The sequence below is a fragment of the Zalophus californianus genome, chromosome 8 (genome assembly GCF_009762305.2).
Source record: "Zalophus californianus isolate mZalCal1 chromosome 8, mZalCal1.pri.v2, whole genome shotgun sequence".
NCBI lineage: Eukaryota > Metazoa > Chordata > Mammalia > Carnivora > Otariidae > Zalophus > Zalophus californianus.
Window position 1 is genome coordinate 33,876,262 of NC_045602.1, and position 10,112 is coordinate 33,886,373.

The 10,112-nt window shown below is 39.3% G+C and overlaps 1 pseudogene; it reads left to right on the plus strand.

Moving 5' to 3' along the window:
- Nucleotides 1-8,074: 8,074 nt before the first annotated feature.
- On the plus strand, nucleotides 8,075-9,266 carry LOC113938392 (annotated as a pseudogene).
- The last annotated feature ends 846 nt before the right edge of the window (nucleotides 9,267-10,112 follow it).

A 10,112-nucleotide genomic window follows, 5' to 3' on the forward strand; every position in this document is an offset into this window, starting at 1 on the left:
ACCATCTTATCAATCCCTTTTTTAAAAATCTTTTTTATTTTTCATTTTTAGAGTCATATTCTATCCCTTCATAGCAGTTAACCTTATTTTTGGTATATATATATAAGTTGTCCTTTCTTAAAAATTTTGGGATAAAGTTGCTTCTAACAAACCGAAATATACCCTAAATCTCTAGTGTATGGCTTTGTTCAAGTCTCCTGCCTGATCACATTCTCTCCCTTTTTTGTTTTTTTTAAATTTCTCTTCTTTCTTTTTTCAACCAACTTCTTATCAATTCCTTTTATAAAATCTTTTATAATTTTCATCTTTAGAGTCATATTCCATCCCTTCGTCGCATTTATCCTTATTTTTCTACATATATAAGTTTTTCTTTCTTTAAAATTTTGGAAGGCAGTTTCTTCTAACAGACCAAAATATGCCCAAAATCTAGTGTGTGGCACTGATCTATGCACCAGCCTGATCATATTTGATCATATTCTTTTTTTTTTAAATCTTTTTCTTTTTTTTTTCTTTTTTCTTTCCTTCCCTTTCTTTTCCCCCAGTTTCAGGTCTCTTCTGATTTGTTTAGTGTATATTTGTCTGGGGTCATTGTCACCCTGTCAGCATTCTGTTCTCTTATTCATCTATTCTCCTCTGGACAAAATGACAAGATGGAAAAAATCACCTCAAAATAAAGAACAGGAGGCAGTACTGACTGCCAGGGACCTAATCAATACGGACGTTAATAAGATGTCAGAACTAGAGTTCAGAATGACGATTATAAAGATACTAGCCGGGCTTGAAAAAAAGCATGGAAGATACTAGAGAAACCCTTTCTGGAGAAATAAAAGAACTAAAATCTAACCTAGCCAAAATCAAAAAGGCTATTAATAAGGTGCAATAAAAAATGGAGGCTCTAACTGCTAGGATAAATGAGGCAGAAGAGAGAATTAGTGATCTAGAAGACCAAATGATGGAGACTAAAGAAGCTCAGAAAAAGAGAAACAACTACTGGATCACGAGGGCAGAATTCAAGAGATAAGTGATATCATAAGACAAAACAATATTAGAATAATTGGGATCCCAGAAGAAGAAGAGAGAGAGGGGCAGAAGGTATATGGGAGAAAATTATAGCAGAGAACTTCCCTAATTTGGGGAAGGAAATGGGCATCAAAATCCAGGAGGCACAGAGAACCCCCCCTCAAAATCAAAAATAGGTCAACACCCCGACATTTAATAGTAAAACTTACGAGTCTCAGAGACAAAGAGAAAATCCTGAAAGCAGCTCAGGACAAGAGGTCTGTAACCTACAATGGTAGAAACATTAGATTGGCAACAGACCTATCCAGAGAGACCTCACAGGCCAGAAAGGACTGGCATGATATATTCAGAACACTAAATGAGAAAAATATGTAGCCAAGAATACTATAGCCAGCTAGGCTGTCATTGAAAATAGAAGGAGAGATAAAAAGCTTCCAGGACAAACAAAAACTAAAAGAATTTGCAAACATGAAACCAGCCCTATAAGAAATATTGAAAGGGGTTCTCTAAGCAAAGAGAGAGCCCCAAAGTAACATAGACCAGAAAGGAACAGAGACAATATATGGTAACAGTCACCTTACAGGCAATACAATGGCACTAAATTCTTATCTTTCAATAGTTACCCTGAATGTAAATGGGCTAAATGACCCAATCAAAAGACACAGGGTATCAGATTGGATAAAAAACAAGACCTATCAATATGCTGTCTGCAAGAGACTCATTTTAGACCCAAAGACACCTCCAGATTGAAAGTGAGGGAGTGGAAAACCATTTACCATGCTAATGGCCCATCAAAAGAAAGCTGGAGTGGCAATCATTATATCAGACAAATTAGATTTTAAACCAAAGAGTATAATAAGAGATAAGGAAGGGCACTATATCATACTTAAAGGGTCTATCCAACAAGAAGATCTAACAATTGTAAATATCTATGCCCCTAACATGGAAGCAGCCAATTATATAAGCTAATTAATAACAAAAGGAAGGAAACATATTGACAACAATACAATAATAGTAGGGGACTTTAACACCCCCTCACTGAAATGGACAGATCATCTAAGCAAAAGATCAACAAGGAAATAAAGACTTTAAATGACACACCGGACCAAATGGACTTCACAGACATATTCAGAACACTCCATCCCAAAGCAATGGAATACACATTCTTCTCTAGTGCCCATGGAACATTCTCCAGAATAGATCACATCCTAGGTCACAAATCAGGTCTCAACCGGTACCAAAAGATTAGGATCATGCCCTGCATATTTTCAGACCACAATGCTTTGAACAGAACTCAATCACAAGAGGAAAGAACTCAAATACATGGAGGCTAAAGAGCATCCTACTAAAGAATAAATGGGTCAGCCAGGAAATTAAAGAAGAATTAAAAAAAATTCATGGCTGGGCGCCTGGGTGGCTCAGTTGGTAAAGTGACTGCCTTTGGCTCAGGTCATGATCCTGGAGTCCAGGGATCGAGTCCCGCATCGGACTCCCTGCTCAGCGGGGAGTCTGCTTCTCCTTCTGACCCTCTTCCCTCTCATGCTTTCTCTCTCTTATTCTCTCTCTCTAATAAATAAATAAAATCTTTAAAAAAAATAAATTAAATAAATTTAAAAAAAATTCTAAAAAAAAAAATTCATGGAAACCAATGAAAATGAAAACACAACTGTTCAAAATCTTTGGGATGCAGCAAAGGCAGTCCTAAGAGGAAAATATAGAGCAATACAAGCCTTTCTCAAGAAACAAGAAAGGTCTCAAATACACAACCTAACCCTACACCTAAAGGAGCTGAAGAAAGAACAGCAAATAAAGCCTGAACCCAGCAGGGGAAGAGAAATAATAAAGATTAGAGCAGAAATCAATGAAATAGAAACCAAAAGAACAGTAGAACAGATCAACGAAACTAGGAGCTGGTTCACTGAAAGAATTAATAAGATTGATAAACCCCTGGCCACACTTATCAAAAAGAAAAGAGAAATTAATGAAATAAAATCATGAATGAAAGAGGAGAGATCACAACCAACACCAAAGAAATACAAACAATTATAAGAACATATTATGAGCAACTATATGCCAGCAAATTAGATAACCTGGAAGAAATGGATGCATTCCGAGAGATGTATCAACTACCAAAACTGAACCAGGAAAAAACAGAAAACCTGAACAGACCTATAAACACTGAGGAAACTGAAGCAGTAATCAAAAATCTCCCAACAAACAAGAGCCCAGGGCCAGATGGCTTCCCAGGGGAATTCTACCAAACACTTAAAGAAGAATTAATACCTATTCTTCTGAAACTGTCCCAAAAAATAGAAAGGAAGGAAAACTTCCGAACTCATTTTATGAGGCCAGCATTACCTTGATCCCAAAATCAGACAAAGACCCCATCGAAAAGGAGAATTAAAGACCAATATCCCTGATGAACATGGATGCAAAAATTCTCATCAAAATACTAGCCAATAGGATCTAACAGTACATTAAAAGGATTATTCACCACGACCAAGTGGGATTTATTCCTGGGCTGCAAGGTTGGTTCAACATCCGCAAGTCAACCAATGTGATACAATACATTAATGAAAGAAATAACAAAAAACATATGATCCTCTCAATAGATGAAGAAAAAGCATTTGACAAAATACAGCATCCTTTCTTGATCAAAACTCTTCAGAGTATAGGGATGGGGGTACATACCTCAATATCATAAAAGCCATCTATGAAAAACCCACAGCGAGTATCATTCTCAATGGGGAAAAACTGAGAGCTTTCCCCTAAGGTCAGGAACAAGACAGGGATGTCCACTATCACGACTGCTATTCAACATAGTACTAGAAGTCCTAGCCACAGCAATCAGACAACAAAAAGAAATCAAAGGCATCCGAATTGGCAAAGAAGAAGTCAAACTCTCACTCTTTGCAGATGATATGATACTTTATGTGGAAAACCCAGAAGACTCCACCCCCAAACTGCTAGAACTCATACAGGAATTCAGTAATGTTGCAGGATATAAAATCAATGCACAGAAATCAGTGGCATTTCTATACACCAACAACAAGGCAGAAGAAAGAGAAATTAAGGAGTCGATCCCATTTACAATTGCACCCAAAACCATGATACCTAGGAATAAATCTAACCAAAGAGGCAAAGAATCTGTACTCAGAAAACTATAAAATATTCATGAAAGAAATTGAGGAAGACACCAAGAAATGGAAAAACATTCCATGCTCATGGATTGGAAGAACAAACATTGTGAAGATGTCAATGCTACCTAGAGCAATCTACATATTGAATGCAATCCCTATCAAAATACCATCAACTTTTCTCAAAGAAATAGAACAAATAATCCTAAATTTGTATGGAACCAGAAAAGACCCCGAATAGCCAGAGGAATGTTGAAAAAGAAAAGCAAAGCTGGCGGCATCACAAATCCGGACTTCAAGCTCTATTACAAAGCTGTTATCATCAATACAGTATGGTGCTCGCATAAAAAGAGACACATAGATCAATGGAACAGAATAGAGAGCCCAGAAATGGACCCTCACCTCTATGGTCAACTCATCTTCGACAAAGCAGGAAAGAACGTCCAATGAAAAAAAGACAGTCTCTTCAACAAATGGTGTTGGGAAAATTGGACAGCCACATGCAGAAGAATGAAACTGGACCATTTCCTTACACCACACAAAAATAGACTCCAAATGGTTGAAAGACCTCAATGTGAGACAGGAGTCCATCAAAATCCTAGAGGAGAACACAGGCAGCAACCTCTTCGACCTCAGCCGCAACAACTTCTTCCTAGAAACATCGCCAAAGGCAAGGGAAGCAAGGGCAAAAATGAACTATTGGGACTTCATCAAGATAAAAAGCTTTTGCACAGCAAAGGAAACAGTCAACAAAACCAAAAGACAACCGACAGAATGGGAGAAGATATTTACAAATGACATATCAGATAAAGGGCTAGTATCCAAAATCTATAAAGACCTTATCAAACTCAACACCCAAAGAACAAATAATCCTATCAAGAAATGGGCAGAAGACATGAACAGACATTTTTCCAAAGAAGACATCCAAATGGCCAACAGACACAGGAAAAAGTGCTCAACATCACTCAGCATTAGGGAAATACAAATCAAAACCCCAATGAGATATCACCTCACACCATTCAGAATGGCTAAAATTAACAAGTCAGGAAACGACAGATGTTGGCGAGGATGTGGAGAAAGGGGAACCATCCTACACTGTTGGTGGGAATGCAAGCTGGTGCAGCCACTCTGGAAAACAGTATGGAGGTTCTTCAAAAAGTTGAAAATAGAGCTACCGTACAATCCGGCAATTGCACTACTGGGTATTTACCCCAAAGATAAAAATGTAGTGATCCGAATGGGTATGTGCACCCTAATGTTTATAGCAGCAATGACGTGGATAGAACTAGAGGGTATTATGCTGAGCGAAATAAGTCAATCAGAGAAAGACATGTATCATATGACCTCACTGATACAAGGAATTCCTAATCTCAGGAAACAAACTGAGGGTTGCTGGAGTGGTGGCGGGTGGGAGTAATGGGGTGGCTGGCTGATAGACATTGGGGAGGGTATGTGCTATGGTGAGCACTGTGAATTGTGTAAGACTGATGAATCACAGACCTGTACCTCTGAAACAAATAATACATTATATGTTAAAAAAGAAAAAAAAGAATATAGTAGAAAGGGAAAAATGAGGTGGGGGGAATTGGAGGGGGAGATGAACCATGAGAGACTATGCACTCTGAGAAACAAACTGAGGGTTCTAGAGGGGAGGGTGGTGGGGGGAGGGGTTAGCCTGGTGATACGTATTAAAGAGGGCACGTATTGAATGGAGCACTGGGTGTTATATGCAAACAATGAATCATGGAATGCTACATCAAAAACTAATGATGTAAGGTATGGTGATTAACATAACATAATAAAATAAAATTTGAAAAAAAAGAAATGAATTTTCATAGTGTCTGAATGAAGTCAGTCATTTATCAGGACACATCAATAAGCCCAATTTAGTTTATAATATCGCTAAAATATTATATATTTATAATGAACAACCAGAGGGAATATTATGACTTCAAACAAATAATGCTTCCATACTGAATTTTAATGACATATTACTTTTGATAGAAGTAACATTAGTAGATATAAAATTACAACAAAATTATCAACATTTTCAAAGTGATCTTGTTAGGTATTTCTTAAATTCGAATAATTTTAAAATTCCTTTTAAAGATAAATGAATTTTAGCCATTTTTATAATAATATTTAACCTGTACAGGTATAAATAATGTGTATATGACATAAAGCTTTTATATGTCCCACACATTTATTAAAAATAAACCTATAAAACCAAAAAGTAAAATTCAAATAATAAAAGTGGTTTTTTTTCTCACACTGTATAAATATGGCAAGCACTTTTGAGTTGAGATGTTAACAACATACCTACTTTGTGGAGATTTAATGATACATTTTTCCCTTTTCTGAACTTCTGCAAATCTTTGGTTGGTTGACACAAATTAACATTCACTTAATGGGAAAGAATAATTTACATATAAAATCTACACCACTTCTTTTCTGATCCATAGCAACAATGATTAGAATACCACACCACTACTATGTAGCACCAAAGAATCACAGGCATACCTCAGAGATATTGTGGATATATTTCCAGACCACTGCAATAAAGCAAATGTCACAATAAAGCAAGTCAAAGGAATTTTTGGTGGTTTCCCAGTGCATACAAAAGTTATGTGTACCCTATACCATAGTATATTAAGTGAGCAATAGGATTATGTCTAAAAAACACTGTACATACCTTAATTAAAAAATACTTCATTGTGATAAAATGCTAACCCATCATCTGAGCTTACAGCGAGTTGTAGTCGCTGATCACAGGTTACCATAACAAATATAATAATGCTTAAAAACTTTGAAATACTACGAGAACTACCAAACACAAATACAGGAAGCAAGCAAATGCTGTTGGAAAAATGGTACCAACAGGCTTGCTCCAGGCAGTGTTGCCACAAACCCTCAATTTGTAAGAAATGCAGGGTTTGGGAAGTACAATGAAGCAAGGCACAATAAAATGAAGTATGTCAGCATACACACAAATGAACATGTGTTTGAATAGCACCTATCGGTTCATAGCAAAGAAGTCATCTGTGAAAAATGCTGAAATCAGTCTTTTTAAGTTTTGTGATTGAGAACACAGAACTGAAAAATTATTGTAGAAAGCTTGTAAAATCCAAATGATACATTTTGGCTCCTCTAGGGTTGACACACTCTAGTCTACTCTTGCTGAAATCTTGAATCTCTATGGGTTTTTAGTAACTATTGCAGTAAAATTTATATCCGACAAACTGCGCCCGTTTAAAGTACATTTCCATGAGTTTTAAGAGATGTATCCACCTGAGAAACCACCACCACAAGATACGAAAAGTTGTTTCCATCAACTCCAGAAGTGTCCTTAGGCCCTTCTGCAGTCCTTCCCAACCCCCCATGTACTAGATAACTACTGGTCTGCTTTTTACCACTATGGATCAGTTTGCATTTTAGAGTTTTATTCAGGTAGAACTATTCAATATGTACTATTTTGTGTCTGACTTCTTTCACTAAGAATAATGACTTTGAGTTTCATCTATGTTGTTGTGTGCATGATCAGTTTGTTCCTTTTTTTTTTAAGATTTTATTTATTTGAGAGAGAGAGATAGCAGGAGAGAGCACAAGCAGGGGGTGGGGTGAGGGAGAAGCAGGCTTCCCGCTGAGCAGGGAGCCCAATGTGGGGCTCGAGCCCAGGACCCTGAGATCATGACCTGAGTGGAAGGCAGGCACTTAACCGACTGAGCCACCCAGGCACCCGAGTTTGTTCCTTTCTCTTTGCTGTGCAGTTTGAATCTGTGATTTTATCTCTGCTGTATATCTAATAACACTAGAGCTTGAGAATCTCTACGTTTGATAAGTGGTTCCGTGGCAGATGACCTAGCGACACAGAGTTCTGAAGCTGTGAAAAAGGACCTAATAACAGTTCGATGGGTTCGATGGGTAGCGGGAGCAGTGAGCATACCCCAGGGAGCCCAGAGCAGCCCTGCTGCAGCCAGGAGGAGGTGCCCCTACCACAGCCAGCCCCAGTTACCATCCCGGCAACCCTGAGCAGCCAGGATGAGACCCAGCAGCCGCTGCAGACCCTGCCCTCGGCGCTGCAGACACCAAGCCCGGCTCCATGGGCAGCAATGCAGGGAGTAGGGGCCAGGTGACCTCAGATCGCTGGCGCTTGCCGGGGGTGACAAGAAGGTCATCACAAGAAAGGTTTTGAGAACAGTCAAATGGTTCAGTGTAGGAAACGGATACGGTTTCATCAATAGGAATGACACCAAGGAAGTGTATTTGTACACCAGACTGCCTTAAAGAAGAATAGGCCCAGGGAGTTCTTTGGCAGTGTAGGAGATGGGGAGATGCTGGAGTTTTGATGTTGCTGAAGAAGAGGGTGTGGAGGCAGCTTTTGCGACAGGCCCTGGCGGAACTCCAGTGCAGGGCAGGAAATACGCAGCGCACCATAGCCATTACAGATGCTCTCCACATGACGGGGGTCCTCCACGCCAATTGCCAGCAGAATAGAGAGTGGGGGGAAAGGAGGATGGCTGGGAAACTGCTCCTGAAGCGCATGCCCTACAGCGCCGCCCTCCGGCAGGTGAGGGTTCCCACCTTACTACAGGCAGAGATCCTACAGGCTCAGACCGCAGTCCTCCAACCCTCCTATGCCGGGAGAGGTGATGGTGGGAGCTGACGATCAGGGTGCAAGGGAACAAGGTAGGCCAGTGAGACAAAATGTATCGGGGTACAGATCACGATTCCGCAGGGGCCCTCCTGGCCAACGACAGCCTAGGGAGGACGGCAATGAGGAAGATAAGGAAAATCAAGGAGATGAGACCCAAGGTCAGCAGCCGCCTCAACGTCGGTACCGCCGCGACTTCAATTACCTGCACAGATGACCGGAAAACCCTGAAGCGCAAGAGAGCTAAGAGACAAAAGCAGCAAGCAGATCCACCAGCTGAGAATTCATCAGCTCCCAGGGTGAGCAGGGTGGGGCTGAGTAGATGCTGTTTTACCATCTCTACCAGCATCATCTGCTTTAGTCATCCAACACGAAGAAATGAATATGAAATTCCAGCAGTAAAAAATGAACAAAAGATTGGAGCTGAAGCCCTTCAGTGCTTGCTTTTTGCCCATTGACCAGATAAAAAGAACTATCTGCATCATCTATGTAGCATGGGTTTTTTTTTTTTTTTTTTTTAAGATTTTATTTATTTAATTGACAGAGAGAGAGAGACAACGAGAGAGGGAACACAAGCAGGGGGAGTGAGAGAGGGAGAAGCAGGCTTCCCGCTGAGCAGGGAGCCCGATGTGGGGCTCGATCCCAGGACCCTGGGATCAGGACCTGAGCCGAAGGCAGTCGCTTAATCAACTGAGCCACCCAGGCGCCTAGCATGGGGTTTTTATTTTTACCTAAAGACATCTCTTTTTGGTAATGACAAATGTGGTGGTTGTTTTTTTTTCTTCAATACGCCTTCAAAGGTTTTTTGTTTCATATCTAGTCAAGTTGAGATTTTTAAGAACCACATTTTTCATTTGTAATGAAATTTTACAACTTGATTTTTTTTTAAAAAGTCAATAAACAGCAAGCACCTGTTAATAAAGGTCTTAATTGTCAAAAAGAAAAAAGGATCGATAACTGCTGTTAAGAGAAAAAGGTCCACAGAAACCTCTCATTTTAATCTTGCTAAATCATCAGATATTATGGGAGATTATTCCTATCTCAGTTCTGTCCTTGAGAAAGTACCATTCCTTTTGTTACTGTAGATGTCTTTCTTACTAAGAATTCAGACAAAGATCAGAATGGTGAAGTTTTCTTTTCAGTTGAGTTAGAAAAATTAAATCTCTCACCAGAAATATTTTTCTCTTTATTATTGATCAGTTAAGGTCTCTCATCACTTAGTGAAATTACTCTCAGATGAAGACATATATGTCTATTTCAAACTGGAGGCTAAAACCTTAGTCACATCATATATGTAGTCCTTC